At 42.9% G+C, this 20,355-nt stretch overlaps 1 protein-coding gene across 5 annotated transcripts in view; it reads right to left on the bottom strand.

Moving 5' to 3' along the window:
* The window catches only part of LOC138569486 (metabotropic glutamate receptor 8-like), a 647,717-nt gene that overhangs the window by 108,307 nt on the left and 519,055 nt on the right, over positions 1-20,355 (bottom strand). The gene's annotated exons all lie outside the window — the stretch shown is intronic.

Below are 20,355 nucleotides of genomic sequence, written 5' to 3' on the forward strand. Positions count from 1 at the left end.
TACTATCACCAACTGAATTATCAGAAATAGAATGTACCGCATGTATCCCTACTAAATTGAGAATATTATTATAGTGCCTCTAAATTAACATGACAATATAACTCTATAGTACTCTGTTCGGGTGACAAATTACCCCCTTCATACCAAAATGTGTATGTCAATAAACATCAATTATTCCCTACGTATTGTGCACTAATCTTCCAACACCCCCTTTTTAATTGAAAAAAGACACCCATTGTCCCCATGGCAACTGACGGTTGACCTGATTTATCCCATGTTGAACTGGCAACAGGCTCGCTTAATCCCCTATTGAATTCTCCAAAGATCACTATTGAATTGACTAGGAACACCCATAATCCCCCAGAGAATCAAAGACAAATCCACCTATGCACTGTTGTAGGAACAGCAGATGCTTGTGTTTCCCTTATGGATTCAGAATAAACTCCTGAAGCCCTTATTGTACATGCGCTAGACTACCAGTATGTCTATTGTGTTGTCAATTTTCTTGAATGAACTCAACTAATTTGGCATTAGACTCTCATGATCCCCCTAGTGAATTGGCAAAGGAATTTACAATAGACATCTAACCACTTCTATCAAATTGTTAATATACTCTTTCTGAATTAAAGATGAAAGATTCCATTATCCACTATGGTACTGACAACATAGGAAGTGCTAAATAGTTGACCTGAGACCATATGGGTTCTTAGTCCTTATATCAGTGATAGGATCATGTAAGACTTATCATTCCCCGAGTGTATAGGAGAAGACATTCCCAAGTGTTTGCGCTTCAGCAGAGAGCAGACCTGGGTAATCCACACGTTGTTTTGTTGCTGCATTAAGAAAACTATGAGTTTTTCTAACATGGTCTCTTCATTTGCAGCAATTTATTTTCTGTGTAATAATAATATCATTTGCTCCGAATAAAAGTTTACATTTTTATCATAAACTTGCAAGACCCTGTTTACTTGTTGGGAAAGCATTCATGTTACTATAACTACTTTTACTTTATTGTAGCTCCTCGCGGCCTGCAGGAAGGACTTGATACTCCATTTGTGTGAGCAGGAGCTGCACAACAAATATTAGTGTGTCTTCATTGTATGCCACACTTGCCTAAGTAAATCACATGTATAATAGTGCCTCCACCTACAACGAGCCCAGTAGGGATCTATGGCAAGTAAAGATTAAAGAACGGCATCACAGACATACACGAGCTACCACTCTGGTTGTCATTGGGGTGATTTAAGATTTAATAAATGTGTAGGCTTAAACGCAATCATAGAACGTCTGCATAGTTGAGCATTTTCCTATGCCTCCGCGAGTGTCACTTTAAATCCCATTCATTCCGTGCATTCAAGATCAAAACTCAATGGAGCACTCTGCCCTAGCCTGGCTCTTTCCCTCATCACTATGTGATAGGCGCCGGCCACCCTGAAGTGCTTCGAGGTGCCTATGCGTGCACTATCTTGGAGTACCTCCAAAGTGTATCCCCTGTATTTCACTCTCTCCACTCTCACCACTTGCTCTCCGTGGCAACCACAGGCACCAAACGAGGTGTATCGTGACAGGGACTGTGTAAGAATCGCAGCACACATCTTTGACGGCTTGGCATTGACAACCCATGAACGCTGAAATGCCATGGAATGAGAGGTCAGATGGACCCTCACCATCCCAGATTCCTCCTGGTTCCAAAATAGATAAATAAGTACCTGGGGGTTTCAGAGCTGTATACTGTCGCCCTTACAGAAACATTAGTGAGTATAAGTGAGGCAATGATAGGGGGTGCGGACCCTGACCCTCTGAGAACACTAATATCATACTGCATGCTACCTCAGGACACTGCAGGACATATGGGCCATCACAAAGACTGATAGTTGCCCATGTGTTGCTCAATGACCTTCACCAGTCATCAGCCTCAGCTCTCTGGCACCAAAACACTCACTGTGGGCTCTGCCTGGGCTAGTCCAAGGCCGTCTCTCTCTTGTGCAGTGTTCTTTTAAGGCCGGGATACATATAATCCAGTACAAGACTGACATTGTATTTTGGGGGGGGTCCCTTATCATGGAGAGGCCAGCAATGTCCCTGGAGCTTCCACAAGGGAGAAGTCCCTCACCGTGGGACATTGTGTGTACTTCACTTGGCCCCTGTGCACGGCTAGCGGATCTACTCGGCAGACTCCTCCTGTCCACCCATGTGGGCCACCTGTCCTTTGCCTTTTCTGTGCCCCCTGTCTCGGTGCTGCCTGGCTTTCATTTAAGGACCTTCTCTCCCCCCCACCTCTCCGGCTGCACTTATCTGACAAACTTTGGCTGGGGAGCGTGAACCCCGCTGCATTTACGGTTCTTTCCTCTAACGCCAGTTCCCTCTTGCACCCTACCCCCGCCCATTCTGTGTCATGCTGTCTCACTTTGATGACATCGTGACGCATGGAACGCAATGAAGGCTGGTGAAAAATTCACACCATGAAAAGATGTCCTACCTGATACATGGTACTGTGTACGGCTACATGTTTGTGAAGATACTGACAGTAGAATGGTAGCATACCATGATCGCATCAATAAGCCCACCAGCAGTATGGCCATCGCCAAACTGAGCATGCGCTGCATTCCCTGCCTCTACTAAAAGCATGACGTCAAGCCCAGCCAAATATTCATAGTGAGAAAAGCCCATCTGCGCACCCTGCCTTTCCCGGATTCAGTTTTAGTTTGAGTTTATAGGTAGTACTTAATCTCCACGTAATGCAGTACAAATATGTGCCACGTCTGGCAAACAATCAGCTGTGGAAGTACCTGTGGAAGAATGCAACTTCTTACAGAGGTGTTGGTCCACCAGCCCAGGATGGAAAAACAAGAGGGATGGGGGTAGAGAATCTCTGGTGTTCCGCCTTTACACGGCCGGCCCATTTCTCCAAAGCCCACTACATCGAATTGTTTTCACACTTTGCTGCAATGTAGACGAGGGCTTGGGTTATGGTATTCATTTAGATGGTGGGGATGTGGAGGGGTATCTCCCCCACATTTATTTGTGGTGAAATGTGTTAGAAAAAATTGAAGAAATATTCTTAAGCAAATCACAAAGATCCAAATCTCCTCTCCTCTGAGTGGCGGTCTCAAGGACAGGCGTGAAGCGGTCCGATTGACGGCGTGATCTTTAAGCCACTCCCAGTTTTGCACCAACTGACCCTCTCCCAATGGAGTGCATGATCTCTGCAGGCAGGCTGATGGTCTCACTGCTACATGAGGCTAATTTGCCGTATTTTACATGGTCTTTGACCTAGAACAAGTGCCTACTTGTGGCTTTTGTCTGCTAACAGGTTGTTCTCTTTATCTGGGGAAATTCCCCAAATATTGTGCAGCACCCTTTCTTGGACGGGTCTGTAGAAAGAGCTGATAACTCCTAGCACCTTCCACTGGTCACCAATGGAGTACGGGATCCATTAGGGACCGTCCCGCCTATTCTTCCCGGACATAAGTGAAGCCTCGATAAAAAGCATTACCACCTGGCGTGGGGTGGAAGCCGGCGACCCATACCCAGTCTCTAGGAAACTGAGAATGTGTGTCACTTGGAGTGTTCCCTCTTCGGTTGATTCTAGGTGACACACTGGCGGCATGGATCAAGAACCTAGTGCCCAGGACTTGGAAGAGATCCTCTCTGGGGACCCACATCTGAAAAGAACACTACCATGGGAATGCTTGTGTTTCCATGATGCTTTTCCCACAAAATGTATAAGCCATAAGAGTGGAATTACAAAGGTCTGAGCCCATCCATTCTGCGTTAAAGAGGTTATGCCACTTTAGTCTCCAGTGGGATATTGGCTTTTCACAGTCACACACTAATTCTGCAAGAACCATCATTTTCAGTGGAGAAGCCGCCACTTGTCTCCATCTAGTGCGGATTAGATACAGGCTGCTAAAAAAAAACAAGCATTGCCAATGCCAACAGTTTGGGCTTTTGTGTAGGCATGGCAGTTGCCAGGCTCTGCCGTAGTGGTATTAATGGGCCATTGATGGTAGCAGGTGCAAAATGGTGCGAGCACCTAGGCATCTAATAGCAGTGCCTGGCAAATGCCTAATACTTATACACAAGCCAAAACCGTTGGCTTTGCCAATGTTTGTTTTTAACAGGACTTCAGTAAAGGAGACGCATAGGGCTTATAAAAACAGTGGCTGAAGGCAGACCTGGTTAAGGCATTTTTATTACACCAGTAGCATGTTTACAGCTCCAATTAAGTCATTCAATCTCAGAAGACTGCTGTGAAAAAAACACTGGCAGGCACTTTCAGTGCAAAGTTGCATAGTAAGGCTTGAATAAAGAGAGCTTAAAAGGATCCCAGGAGGGTGCGTTTTGAGTTGGCAGGGGCAGGAATTGGGTGAGAATGGCCATAGGGATTATCATGGCCATGAGGAGTCAATGGGTGGCAAATAACCAAACAACACCTACAAGCTTTATCTCCCTCCTCATATGCCATTGCTCCCTATCTGTACTCTGGTGCATTAGTTTTGGTTTATAGGTGGCGCTACAGCCCAAGCTAACCATTGAACAGCCTATTGGTTCTCCCATATACATAGCACCCCGGAAACTGCACTGGGGTACCCTGTCAACCAGGTCTTGAGCCACTGAAGCTGGCAGCTCTTCCAAGGCCTGACACTATGCTGACTAGCCGGGGGGCCTCCACTAATGGCACTGAAGCTCACATGCTCAGAACTGCATTTCCTGGAGGAGGAAAGGGAATTACTAGCTGCACTCGCATAAACTGGTTCATGTGCAAATATGAAGAAACAGTGAGCAGATGTATCTGATGTTGCTATAGACCAGGGTTGTCCAACTCCAGGCCTGGAGGGCCGGAATCCGGACGGGTTTTCAGGATATCCCTCGTTAATATTCTTGAGAAAAAATGTGCATGCATTTAGAATCATTCTATGGAAATGTATCTCATTAATATTAATAGGGGGTATGTTTGGGGTTGCTTGTGTTTCCGTGCAGAGAGGACCTGGCCTAGCAGTTCGGGCTGAGCTGCTACCATTGTTGGCAGTACCTGACTGATTTGCATATGGCTGGACCCCTTTTGCAATGGCGCAGACGGGTTAAAAACGGTGGTGTGGAAGATTGCCCAGAGCAATGACAGTGGTTCAGATTCATTCAAAACCTTACACCCATCACTTTTGTGGTTATAGTATCCTAAAAATACTACATGTTTAAGGCCGCGGAGGCCTGAGTTGCACAATACTGCTCTAGCCACTGCAAGTTATTTGATTCAATTTGATTAGCAGCAGCCAGGCACAAATTAGAGTGTGTGTGTTCTAGAGGATGAGGGTCCATCAATCCCTGTAATGCCTCAGGTCTTTTTTCCTTATTTACAGATGCTGTGTTTATTTCTCCTACACGAAGAAGGGTGACAAAAGCCATCACAAAGGGTTTGTTTGTGAGGGATTTAAGCTTCAAGAAAACAAATCTAGGTTCCCATGACCCATGGAAGAGCGCAACCACCTTTCTCTTAGCAGGGTTCTGAACCCCTTTATTCATCGCCATTTTCCCATTTTGGCTATTTGCCACACTAGAGACCATCTCACATGCAAAATAAATGTATTGCTCAGGATTTTAAGGCGCCTCTTAGGAGCCCCACCCTTGAGTATCCCATGAGACACAGGCCCGTCACTAGGTGTCCTCTGCTAAGCGCGAACTTCGGCACATGGGATGACCAACGGCACTGCAGCTGGAGTGCTTGCATCTTGCAATGAGCATGCTCCGATCCCTTAGCCTGTGCAATGCTACAGACCTGATTCCACCTCGCAATCCCCAACCCTGACCCCGCCTCATGCCTCCTTCCCTGGAGGGAGTGCCACACTGCCCACAGAGTGTGGTGACCACTCCTGGCATACGCAGTCACCACTTTTTCGCTTTGCCCCACAGGCGGGTTCGGGCGACCACTCCTGGCATACACGGTCACTCCATATCTCCCACCAGCTCTCTGCTCTCTTTATTGGAAGCCCTGCTTCCTTTCTCACAGGCCCTGCTTCTGGTAAAACTGCCAGTCTAGTACCATTCGACTGTTCCAATGAGACAAGCTGCTTGTCATTCTACATCAGAATGGGTGTGGGTTGACACTAGACCTTTTCTACCTCCCTGTAGACTTTTGTGCTTGAACACTGCTTTCTATTGCACGCCTACATGAAGCCTTCTTGAATCCTTTCCCTACTCTTGATTTGTGATGTTCTGTTACAGCAAGGAGAGGTTCTGCTTTCTGTTCTGTTTCTTCCAGTTCCCTGTATGCCGCCTCTGACCCAGTGTTGACCCTTGTTCTTCGAAGGTTCATACAGGAACCTGTGGCTGTTCAAGAGATATCTCCAGAAGTGGCAGCACCAGACAGAACATCTCATCTCGTTAGGTCTACACTCCGCAATGGAGGGATGGTGAGGGACGCTAAAAGGAATACATCATGAGTTCCTGCTCCTAAAGGTCATCTCTTATTTTCCCAGCCTCACTACTCATCTGCAGCCCTGCTGGTCAGCCTGAACACAGTGTACCTGAGAAAGACATGCGTTCCAGGCCCAGAAGATTCATGAAGGCAGCTGCGGCCTGTGGGGAGACCATGCTTCCACGTTGGTGAGGTGTGGTACTGCTCTGGGACGTGTCTCGCCCTGTCATTGTTCATGATGCATCATTCAGTGAGTCTGTTCCTGACACCATTTACATTCTTTATATTGGCAGAAATAGGTGCTCCCTGGGTATCCCTCTTTTAGAACTTGATTAGCGCCTGGAAGACTTTTGGGTGAGGGCTGAGTTTTGAAGTGCATAGGTGATTATCACTGTTCCCATCCATGACAACCAGTTAGGCGGTGAGGCCGGCATGCAACACATTATGACTTAAATCACATATAAAGCTAATTTGTAGCACTTGCCCACCCTTGTCAGTTGGCTTGGTGTTTAGTACGTTAAGGTCTTGAGAACTTAAATGCATTTCTGAGCTTGCATTCTTGCATTCTGAGCTTGAATCCATTGTACATAGTTCCTATCAGATAACAAAAGGGATTATAAATCCTTCCTAATAAAATATTGAGAGAGAAAGGTGTGAAGGGAGCCCTATGTTTCTAACAGGTGAAGATTTCAATGCGAAAATAAGGTAGGGACTGCCAAATTGAGGATATGACCCAATGACTATGAAGCTCGAGTAACACATCCTATGCATGAACACTTAAACAAGATACAGAGGGTTCACACCTTTTAAATCTATAACCTGTATTCTTTTCAAGAATTGTAAATGGCTGTGCACCCTTGGATACCCCATCTAAGCTCACTTTAAATCAAGGAGTGATGTTTTCCATTAAAGCCTACTTTTTGATTAGCATGGAATACTGGACCTATATGTAGGGATATGATAGTAGACGAGTGGGAGAACATGTACCATTATTCTTAACCTTGAGTTCTCCCCAGTCTGAAAAACCTGTTTCATTATAGATGCCAACAGAGCACACGGACACGGCTCAAAATCACAAAATCACCATAGACACAGGTGGGATGCCCAATGCGAGAGCAATATTTTAAGGATTATGATGACCACTGCTTTAGCGGAAAGAAATCATTGCCTCTCCATTGGTTATGGTAACATTGATGAGGTAAGGGCCTGCAAGTTACTAACAACAAAGTTCTCTATCACGTTGTCAAAAAAGCCCTAAAGGAAGGCCAACCAATTAATCTCGGCAATGGCTGTTACAGCAAAAGAGTACCTTCCGCTAAAGGCAGCCATGCTCTCAGAAATCAAGGACCCAATTTGAAATTCCTTTCAATAAGAGCTTAAGGGCATGATATAAGGAATTAGTGAAAAAAGAAATAGGCTGCCAGCAAGAACAAGTTGCCTTAATGGGGCAAGGGGATTTAGAACAATAAATACTTTCTTAAGGTAATTCAGTCTCCTTTTGCTTTCCTTTGATAAATACATATCATTAGCGAAACATTTTGTATTACAATTTTTAAATTAACTTTCTGTATCTTCAGTATTTGGAAACATGTCTCATTTATAATGCATCATCCTTTAAGTCAGAAATATGTATACACTGGTTAAACGAGAATATAAAAAAGTACAATAAATGGATAACCGTGAATGAGTTAATGCAATTACTATATTGAAATCAAATGCTGATTATGGATTTCTTACATTTAAGATATCCTAATAGTTAACCAAAAACATAAGTCTATAAAACAGACAAGCACCCCCTGAAATTTGATTTTAAAGGTCAGTGGTTTTCTATTTTTCTTCTTCTTATCAAATCAATAGGTGCATCATCTCTTTCTTATTACGTAATTGGTATTTAAATCAAATAGTGGCCAGCACAGGCATTTGAATCTCTTAATCTCACTGCCTTATCCACCTTTAATTTCCTGCCAATTTATAGATTATTCATTTACTGGAATGAATGGCCTGTATCAATAATTATTGAATAGAAATAGATACCTTACAAGAAAGGGGTTTTGGTTGGTTCTATTAGCAATTGAATTGTTTATCGCTACCGAAGCCATGTATCAAAAATATATTATAGCTTGGAATATTGAATTTCTTTAAAACTATCAAGGGCGAGAAAATCCATCCTGAGGAAGCTGTAACAGGCAGCAGAAGGTGTTGAGGGTATGAAACAAGGATTTTATATTTTCTACAAACATATACGATTCACCTCAAATGTTGAAAAAACGATTCAAATTTACTTAAGCATTAAGTTAAAAAGCAAGAAGGTATGTATGTTTCAACCAAGAGGTTTTTCAATACAAACCAAGAAAAGAAACAGTCTTAAACTTAAAAGTTTTAAAAATCTTAGTGTGAAATTTTATTTTTAAAGGATGCACTGCAAATTCTGTAAATCACAGCAATTTACTAGAAGGAATATTTATGGAATGCATTGGAAGTTGCTTCCTTTGCTCGGTATGTTTGCACGGTCTGATGTCTGAAAGTATATGTTTCAGGGCACACAGAACCAGCTAAGCTTACGTCTTTGAGTACAGCTATCTCACAGGAGGGATGTTTTTCCCATTTTCAACCTCTTTATAATGAAGGGGATTTTACAGACTTGATGACATACGTGGGTCTATCTGAAGGAGGCCTTTTTATACTTGTGGGTTTGGTCGATTCAAAGGTAATCACAGAGAGTATTATGTAAGGTACGGTAAAGTGATCTTGTAGAGCTAATTTCTTCCAATAAATGTGGTCTCACTGCATGTTGCTTTCTATAAAAAGATGGGTCGAGGGGAACGGATGGTGGCATAGAGGGAGCGGCACGTGCAGAAACCTGTTGTATTTATAAGTGCAGGTTGGTTGCACCCGTTACCTGTGTTACAGTGCGATTGTCTGTGTTCAGGGGAGAGAAAAAGTAAGCGGAGACGGCTTATCTATAGAGGTGGTCTCGGGATTTAGAGAGCTGTGATGGGTGCAGTGTAGGTGTTGATAGTAGCCAGAAGAGTTGGCGTCTATGTTTAGGACCTTTGAACTAGTGGGGCATTTGATGGGAAATTAGTGTGGTATAAATGCTGGAGGTTTCAGCAGTGAGGATGTTAGTGAGGCAAGAAACATATTGGGAAGGAGGAAAAGGGATTGTGGGCCCCAGAAACGTTCCTGAAGTGCAAATCAAAGAAATTATATGGCAATGCGTCTTGGTTGGATAACCACTGATCTACTTAAGAATTGCATTGAACTGTGAGAGCCCCTGATTGCCAACATTGTTAAAGCAGTCTTTGTTATCTTTAAAGTTCTGAAAATGTGGTCCAGGGCCATAGTAGTTCCAAATTTCAAAAACAAATTCTACAGGAGCCTAACCTGCTATTGCTCAATTTCATTAATTTACCTGACCATGTTAGTGAGTTCCTTCAGTTAGAGGAGTGGTGCCAAAGATCGCACATTTTAGCTGATATCCAGAAGTAATTTGGAAAAATCTTGCCATTGCTGAGCAGTGGCTAAAGTTACACAGACTCATAGTAGGATGGATTATGGTATGCTGGGTCTTTCATTTATGGACCTAACTATGTCCTTTGACCTTGTCGATAGGCCAATGATCTGGGAAATGTGAGAAGAATTATCCCTTGATGAATCCATACTTAGCATCAGCGAACAACTGTACACCAACCTGGAGGGTGCAGGAAGATAAGGGGAAAGAGGACAGATGCACCTAACTTTAGCATGTCGAGGGGTGTCAGGCAAGAATGCAGAATACCCCCTACTGTTCAAATGTCCCAGACAAATACTTGTTAAGAGCAACCAGCAATGTCTCTCAGCAAATCCCTAAGTGAAGAAGACACTTTCCTCCTCTGCTTTTGCCTCTGCAAGGCTGTCTTGACAGCATGAACTCCCCTGGCACTCCACCGACTAGTGTCTGCATGCACTTGTTTTATGAAGGAAAGAAAGTTTAATATTAAAACTGCAAAATCAGTTGTGATAATATTTACGTAGACGTAATCAAGCTGGAAGAGATAGGGGTATGTGATTGTCTAAGTCACAGATTTGCAAGGCAGGGGCAACTGGAAAAAATCACATGAGAAAAGGTACACTGAGAACAGCACAAGCTGATGGAGCTATCCTAAACCTGAGCAGAAGCTCTCGGAAGTCAACCTCAGGGGTGATACTTCATTTTGACAAAGCGACAAAGCAAAGACTTTAGGGCAAATTGACTTTGCAAGTGATATTTGTGGATGGGAATGCTGTCCCCAATGTGAGCTCTAAAAGTGCCTCTTAATGGTTGCTGAATCCACCACCACTGATGAGTTATTTAATATGGAAATGGATCTGATGTAAGTCAAACAGAATTTGAGGTTGCCCCCTCCCTGCTTCGTGGGTTTCATTCTGGCCTACCTCTGCGGCTCATTTAACAAAAGCTATCCCCAGTGATCTAATGGGTAGAAGGGTTAGCCAGCGGAGCCCCTGGCTGAGTTACATCAGCACCATTGTGCACAACTTGGGATTCTTAGTCCTGCTAGATGATGGGCACCACATTGCTAGAAGTGGTAAACGTACTGTTGTTAGGATCCTCTAACAGCAACCTGGCCAAACTCCAACTACTACAAAACAAGGCGCTGAGAGCGTCCCTAGGCATAACAAATCTGACCACATCTCCAAGACCAGGAGGGAAGCCCAGTGGCTCCCCGCCAAAGCTAGAATCATTTTTAGAACACTCAGCATCGCCCATAAATGAATTAGCAAGGCATGCACCAAACTATCTCAACAAGGCCATTAGCCATAACAAAATTATGAGAACCCTGAGATCCAACAATAACTCCCAACTCTTCATCCCACATTTCAAATTCACAAGAGCAGGAGGGACCAGCTTCGCAGTAGTGGTGCTCAAAATCTGGAACTCCCTTCCCCACACCACCAGGAATGAGCCGTCCCACCAGAAGTTCAAAAAAGCATTGAAAAATTGTCTCTTTAACAAATACTAAACCAGAACCATACAATGCCTGTATCGCATAACACTAGGCTGGATATTATCCTAGACTCTACCATAGCATGCGATTTATTAAGTAATGTTACTAATTCTGATGTGATATGTATTTCATTGTAACTGTAACCTTATTCTCGTGTAACCAGACATAAAGTACACTGTACCGTACGCCGTGATACCCCTGGGTTTGTGCGCATTATAATTGTAATAAATAAAATTCTAATTCAGATCTTGTAGTCCTTGAATCAGCCAGAGGCATGGCTTTGGTGAGGGCCTTCCTCCTTCTCATGCCCACCTTTGGATGTGAATGCGGCCTTCAGTATAGTCTTGCTCCTTCCTTGTAAAGGTGGGTAAGGGAAGCTAGGTTCCCCCAGCTGGAGACAGATGTCCTACTCTTTAGTAGGGTGTGCTCAGGGTTCTACGTTATTTTGCCACAGTATTTTTCATCGCGGGTTTTTTCATTGCCATTTTTTTTCTCGAAAAACTCGTTTTTTTAAATGTATTTATTTATTTTTTTGGGGGGTTACCCCACCAAGCCCCCCCTTTTTTTATTCCCTTACACCCACAACCATATATTTAATTTTTTAACCACCCCCCAAAAAAAAAAACGATTAGTTTTTTTTCGCCATAAAAAAAACGACAATGAAAAAACACGCGATGAAAAATACCGCAGTGAAATGCATGTATACCGTGCTCAGAATAATTTCTGCAAGAGCAGAGAACATTTTAGAGTTTATCATTTTCTGTCTAAGATTTTGAGTATCTGAGAAGGAGGTATCTGCTTGGGTCATCCAACGCAGTGTTGCATTGTTCTATGCACTGTCTGTCCCGGACAAAATATACATACTACCACTGGGCATGTTCTTATATCAAAAAAGCAAACGAAAAGCAATATCTTTGGCATTTACCTTGTCCTTCCACCTATTGCTTTCTGGACCTTATATTTATTGTTCTGTAATGGGGCAATTGTTGGCTAGAGAGCAGGTGCCCCCCTGCCTTCCCCAGAAAACACGGAATTACAAAATCAGAAAGAACACATTTGAAACTGCACTTTAATCCCTCCTGGAAATGCAGCTGGCACAAAGAATAGTTCGTTTTTATTACACAGTGTAGGGACAGAGGAGGCAGTGGCTTGCAAAATTAGAGTGTCTTTTTAAATAGAATAGACTAGGTGACAGGTAGGCGTGTACCCAGCATAAGGGACTCACAACAAAAGTAGGGCAGCATTTCTATAGGTAGGGTCATGTTGCAGCGTACCCATAGGTAGAAAAATCATGTGCCAGGCATGCAAAGGGACTCGGTTGATAGCAAATAAATGCAGAACAAATGTGTCCTGCAGAGGAACAGAAGTTGCCATTTTAAATTGCACCAGCAGCAGAGAATTGAGCGCTACAGCTTTAAGGAAAAAGCCCAGTTAGGCACGCACCAACAAATAAAGTTAATTCAGGTAAAATGGTGTAGCTGGCTAGATGGTAGTTACCTCAAAGGAATGTCAAGACCAAGGCTTTGCAGGGAGTGTTACATGGTGGAATAAGATATTACTATGTGCGGTCAGCTGCCAAATAAATTAAGTTTCAAATACACGGCAAACCATTTCAAGTTAATGGGACGAACTGGGCATCCCAGGAAATCAGAAGGATTTGGCAGATTAATGTTTCTTCAACCGGCTAGGAGTGACAGGAGGATGCAACAGACGACAAAAAAAAACAACTAAATTCTGCGATTAAATCTTAACAGGGTAAAAACAGGATGACTCACAAAATAATTATTCATAAATATGTCAAGAACAGGATGGCGATCACGGATTGCGAACAAGGCCTTGAGCCTCAGCGACTCATGGCATGGGAGGTAACATGGGCTATTTGATTAAATTAAAATAAGGTAATGAGCTTGTCTCACACTCTCTCTTACCTGTACAAAGATGTCATCATGCAGCCAGTTCATGGATAGTGTTACCGCATTGTACCTGATTAGCACATGTCTTTTTTCAACGCAGAAGTAATTTAGGGACTACCAATTAATTTCCAGAGATGATGAGTAATACACTTTTTAGGGGAAGGTTCATGGGTGGAATCTTAGATAACGATTGTCCAATCCGTAGGATTCCATATGTAGCTTAGTAGAGGGAGACAATGATCAGGAGCGATAGGTTTTCATGACTGTGACATCATATTTCCTATAAAACATGTGGTTTCCTGTTGAATTGTGGAGAATGTTCGAGTGAGAGCTTGGCTTTTGATCTTGCGTTTCCCCCAGTCTATTGCAATAAACTGGTTACCTTGCATTTGGCATACCTCAACCATTCTGTGTTGTCTCCTTTTTTGACAAATACCAATTAGAGGGCAGTTTGGCTTTGAGACCCTCTTTTCAGTTCTTTCTCACATTGTTTACACTCACATGGTTTATTTTTAATGCAGTATGATTGTGATTTTCCCTTTTCCACATAACATGTTAGCTTTCAACACTGCTGATTGGGTTTCGATATATGTTATCAAGCCACTCATATTTCATATTTCATTGGATGATCCATTTTGAATCGGTGTATCCTGATGTAGGTTTACACCATGTTGCCAAATGACCTAAATGATTGAGTGAAAACATTGACAAATGACATGCAGAGAAGAGCATGTGGGTCATTGTTCTAAGTTGAAGTTATTTATTCAGGGTTGGCATGTACGTGTCCATGAGGGTCAAAAGTGTGATCCTGTGTGTCTCCATTCCCTAGGCTTCCTACCTTCCAGACATAGGGAGGTGGAGGCACTGTCTTGTATACTGTCATGCAGGCCATCAGGGACATCATTTCACCAAAATGCCAGCGGTAGTGGAAGTGACATCACATGACCCTTGACCTCTGATGACACCACAGGAAGTGATGCCATTTGACCCCACCCTGAGGTGGCATCACGGGAAGTGATGGAACATGACCTTTCACCACTTGACAAAACAGGAAGTGGCATCACATAGCATTGTTACTAAGTACACTGCGAAAAATATGGTTACGATATCACTATAATGTGATGTACATTTCATGCAAGAATGGATCACCATATGTATCATTAATATCAGTGTGTAAAGGTCCATATTACCAAATTACTGTGAATGGAAGCAGACGTCCAAGGCCAAATGATAATGATGTGTTATATAGCACTTACACTTAAGCGCTTTATATAAAGCAAATAGACATACAATATCACCCAATCTGTGTTGGTACTCATTTATCGACTGAATGAAAGGCTGAGTTGGGGTGTTTAAGAACAGACTAAATCAGTGACTCACCCCCTGAAGTGTGCCTGAAATAAACCTTTAATGAGTCCAGCAATTATTGTATAGAATTCCAGAACGACAAATTATTTGTTATTCCTATTCTTTCTTATTTAGGGTCACTGCTCAAACTGCTACACTTGTGGAACCCCCTGTCTTTTTAAAGAGGCCTGGCCAAGAAAGCCAGCCACTCCAGAAGCAAAGAGCCACATGGTGATGGGCATAGCCCAGGAGCTTGCACTTAAAAAATGTTCTAAAAAAGATTGTTTACAATTCTTTTAGGGGTAGCAAGTGAGACCACAGGGGTAGAAAAGTGTGGCCTCAGGGGTCGCAGGTGCGACCCCTGGCGACCCCCAAATGACGTCCATGCAGGCCATCCTATAAGTGAGGAGATCTTTCAAGAATTTCAGGTGGCTCATGCCGTGCCCCGTTTCCTGTTTGCCTGGTGCTCGTAGGGCTGCTCATCTCTCAGTCCCTTGAGAGTTTCTAAAGGGGTTACATACAAAACGCTTTCTTTACTGGGCCCCGCCCTCCCACAAAGGCCCCACCACACTGCCAACACTGCTGATGATTCTGCTCACTTTCATGCTTAAACATTAGGAAGATATATGCTAGCAATAGTTCCCTGCAGCACGGGTTGAAGTTGCACAGGTTCAATACCTCTCTGCTCCCCGCCAGCCACAGCTCCATCGCTTGCTACCTGCTGCCTTTCTGGAAGTTTGCTGTTCACAGGTATGTTTAGGGTACTTTGCCATGAAACTCTCCAGTCAACAGACGAACGTCCTTAGTTAGTCAGACCCTTGCCAACCCCAAGGAGAATTCTCAAAACGTCACCTATGTCTTTACCGCCCAATGGCAAAGGAAGAGCACAGAGGTGAGGTTTCTGGGCACTATGTCCTAGAGTTACGTTCTGGGATCAAGGCACGGGGCACAGGCTGGTGGTGGTGACAAGGCAGCATTAAAGACAATGAGGGTGCGGTGGGGCGGAGGGGGGGGTGATTAATTAAGAGAAACCTTTTACATGTCAGTTACCCCTTCGCTGCGTTTCACGAACATCTGGTGTAATTTACTCCTGAAATCAGGACTTGCTAAACATCTGAGTAAATTCTAGTGGATCTTAAACCTGTCAGAAAGCCAGCCTTAAATGTTTCCCAACTCACTAAGAACCACACCTACTCCTGCGAAAAGCCGGCATGTGATTCGCCGGTGAATGATCAACCAGAAAATTCAGAGGCGCAAGTAATATTTTAACATAAAAAGTGCCAGACTACATTTTCTCACACAAACATTTTTCACATTTATAAATCCACTTCCACCATCCAATTCTCTCATTTCAATTCACTTTCACCATGAACAGGCAGGTATAGCTAAGGAACTGGAGGTTTGGCAGCTTGTTTTCTTGTTAGCAAGCCGAAAACCATGCAAGTTACATCTTTGTTTAAGTTCCACTGGTACATTTGCCAAAACATGCCCACAACAAAGGAACACCCCTTCGACACACCCATTTCACATGAGTTGCATCATGTTTAGGTTGGCGGATGTTCCCCCATGTTCTATGATTTGGCGAATCTTCCACCAAGACATTCAATCCCAGAAAACTTCCGGATCTTTTTTGAATCCGCTGTATGCCTGTTCATGGATCAGTGTCACTTACACTTACTCCAGGAAAAAGCTTTGGGAATCAGCCCCAATGGGTGCAATATAGGCCTTAACCAATATGGCTCCTGTAGACTTTGTTCATTCATCTTAGATGACACCCATGTTTGGAAACAAGGTTGGGTTTAATTCCAAGCCTCATTTTCACAATCAATGAACTCATCCACCTCCCATTAAGAGAGCTCGTTTTCAATTTCCATCTAAAATGCGCAGATGGGACGTGCTTTGCTTACATTATGCGTAGGGAGGTCCCCTCCATGCAATTTTCACCATTTGAACGGCAGCGTGTAAAAGTAAAATGCAAAAAGGTGGTGTACATGCTTGAACGCCACCCTTTTCCACTCCACCATGCATAATGAGTGAACACCGCATGATTCTTATGGAGTGCGCCTGTTTTTTGTTGGAGTAGGATGTAGGGGGACTCTATAGGAATCCACAGGATTTGAAAATACACACTGGAGCAAATTCGTGGAGTAGTTGTATAATGGAGAAGAAGGGGGAGGCGGAATCGAAACTTGTGATCCGTCTATCCTCTCCACCATACATATGCATGAAAATGAGGCATAACGTAAACGAAATGCACCTTAAGCAGGGCTTTTACACATTTTGTTTACATGACGCCTGGAGCAAAATGAGCATAAAGGTGTACAAAATCATTATGAAGACACGTACAGGTATCAGAAACAAGTCTGGGAGGATGGGGGCCAACAGCATGCTGCTATCCTTGTACTCCATTTCTACCATACTTTGACCAGGGAGCTGAAACCTTCCACAGATTATGAAAGGAGACCTTGACATAAAGGAAGGGCAGAGTAGCGTCCACTTTCCCGTTCCCTAGCAACCTAAAATGTTATCTCACCTTTGGCAAAACAAAAAAAAAGGAAACAAATGGTTCCAGGGAGGATGCGAGCCGTTAGCAAAGGCATTTACTTAAAGACAATGTGGAGAGATTGCTCATTTAAACGAAAATCCTTCCCTCGTTCACCATTCAAATATCACATCTTAATAGTCGTAGAAATAATACACCTCAATGGTAGGTCTGCTTTAAAAATAAAAATGATTGAATCCTAAAAACTCTGTACTTCTTTCACATTACCTGGAGCTAAGCAATCAAGAACTACTTGCAAAGAGACTCATCGGTTGCTCCAAGTCCGGGGTCAATAATAAATAGCGAAACAAGGTACTTCTCTTGCTTCAGCGATGCACACTTGCTTGATGTGCAGTTAAACTTCTCAGGATTCCATGAACATGCTCCATGGACATGCTGTAGAGACATTTCCACATTTATGTAAAATATCAGGATAACATCAAGATCAATTATATAAAAAACAATTTCTGGAACCCGTGGCCATCTTGTGAGCAGATGACGTGTGCACGTGATTAAGCGTGGACATAGAAGAAACCATTTGATACGGACAGCGTGTGTTAGGCATGGGTAGAGTGTTTCCAGAGAACGAGATTCTGCAGCTTTGCTGGATGCTGCATTATCCACACACTGCTCCGGAGGAATGTCCGCAGGGATAGAAGGATTCATTATTTGATAGGTATTCAGTAACAATCTTTCTCTATAACATGATTGAATCACAAAGAATCAATACGAGAATGCAAATATCAAATACAACATCTGCCTTTTTTTCTGACAAACAGCAGAGCTCTGAAATTAATGTAGCTGGATTAATACAGCAAGCTTGTTCTTCGTGTGCATCGTGCTCCGCTCCAAGTAAATGAATAGGCTTCTTCATGGGACTAGCTCTGCATGTCACCAAACCAATATCTATCTATCTGCTCTCTTCTATAGTGCCACTAACCCGTAGGCCTCAGGGTGCTCACAAAGAAAATCATAGAAAGACTATGAAAATGGGAGAACCTAATAAGCAGAAAGGATGAGCCATAACACATTTTTCGTCATTTAACCAAGTTCTTCATCAAAGATGAATGTCTTCAAATGTTTCTTCAAAAGAGCAGATGATTTACTGTCAACAAGATGTTTAGGAAGTAAATTCCACAAAATAGGGGCCCAGTAGTCAAAACTGGTTTCCCCAATTTATTTCAGACAAGTACGTGGTTGGCACAATCGGTTAGTGTTATTGGAACGTAGGGTGCCTCTGATAGGATTCTTTTTTATTTTGGATATTAGATAGGAGGGGACCTCATCGTGAAGGCACTTAAAGACTGTAACCAAGCGCTTATGTTGCCAAAGTGGTAGCCAATGTAAACTCCTGCAAGCTTCAGTGACATGTGCCTGATGCTTCATGCCACAGACAACATGTATTGCGCCATTCTGAATGATCTGGATTTTCTTAATATGTGTCTGTGAGGTCCCTATCAGTAAGCTGTTACAATAATCCAGTTTAGAATTTATGATGGCAGCTGAAATCATTGCTCGATTTGCATCAGTTGGAAAGGGACGAATCTGTCATAATATATGTGTGTAATAATAACATGTGAATTTTATGTGACTCACCTGCCAGTTGAAGGATAAGTGGAGGTCAAGAAAAACTCCCAAGGTCTTCACTTATTTAGAGACAGGAATAGTATGTTGAGCTATTATAAAAGTCTCATGTTTAGACTCAAGCTTTTCCAGCTTGTGTTGAGTGCCTAGAATAAGAACTTCAGTTTTAGAATTATTCAAGGCCAGAGGATTCAGCGCCATCCCTTTTTGTATTACCAAGAAGACACATAACATTTATCTGCTCAGAATCATCAGTGTATATACCAGACAGCCTTGCTACAATTTGGGTGTGGCCGGCATAGCTTGAGAAGTACACCCCGAGAGTAGACAAAAGATTGCATAGGTGTCTTGAGTAAACGTTAAAGAGCAAGGGTGATAGACATGACCTCTAAGGGACTCTACAATTAAGAGCAGTCCTGCTAGAATGCACAATTCCCTTTACAACATTCATGCTTCTTGGACCAAGAAAAGATGTAAACCATAGTGTGGCAGAGGGAGTGCACCTATCAATGGTAGTCTATCTGCCAAAAAACAGTAGTCCACCAAATGAAAGGCAGCAGAAAGATCCAGAAGCAGGATCAGTGCCGCATTGCCATCTTCTATGATACCAGTGATATGGGACTTTAGATCTAACAAAGCCGTCTCTGTCACGTGATTAGGGTGAAAGCCAGATTTCTGGGCTGCAAGGATATCCTGACCTTCGACAAACATTTCATATTGCATGTATGCTATTTTATCAAGAATCTTCATAATAAATGGAACGTTGGTGATGGGTCGATTATTATAGACCTCTTCAGGGTCAAGATTTTCTTTCTTCAGCAAAGGATTAAACCCTGCCTGCGTCATATTTACAGGTACAGATGCTTCTTGAAAGGAGCGATTTATGAACCTGGTAACCCAAGGTACCAAGGTCCAGATAAACTCTTTAAAGAGGTTAGCTGGGGAAATGTCGTCTTTACAGGAGGTTCGTTTAGGTTTTTGGACTACTTCCAGGACTTTTTTTCCAGACACTGCTTTAAATGCAAAGAGTGTGGACTCAGGGTCATGGCCCCTAACTAATTTGGGGATGGGGTCTGTTTTTTTAGCCAGTGAAATTATTTGATCTGGTATGTTTTTATGATGTTTGTGTTTCTTCTCTGTAAAGCCATCATGGACTCGTTGGCATCAGTTGTTGTCTATGGGTGTCGTGGAGGTAGTAGTACTTCCTTTAAACTCCTGTAAGATAAACAACTCCTTCGGTCATGATTTAGCTGCTAGAATTCTCATGTTTAGGTTTGTTTCCTTAGCCTTAAAGATGGAAGTCTTAAATGTTTGTGCAGCCTGTTCATATACGGAAAGTTTGTAATCAGTAGGATGTTTATGCCGTATGCATTCCAATTTTTGCTTGTGTGTTCTGGCCTCAATAACCTCAGGAATAAAAGGCACATTGATGGTTGTTCAATTTTTCTGGTGAGAGAGTTTCAAAGAAGAAAGTATATCAAAATCCTGGTTTACTGCCCCTCTAAAATGGAATGTGAAATCTTTGAGTGAAGTGTTTGGTTTTAGAGAGAGAAGTAGAGGAGTAACCAA

This window comes from Ambystoma mexicanum, chromosome 2q (assembly GCF_040938575.1).
Source record: "Ambystoma mexicanum isolate Mex_15411 chromosome 2q, UKY_AmexF1_1, whole genome shotgun sequence".
Lineage (NCBI taxonomy): Eukaryota > Metazoa > Chordata > Amphibia > Caudata > Ambystomatidae > Ambystoma > Ambystoma mexicanum.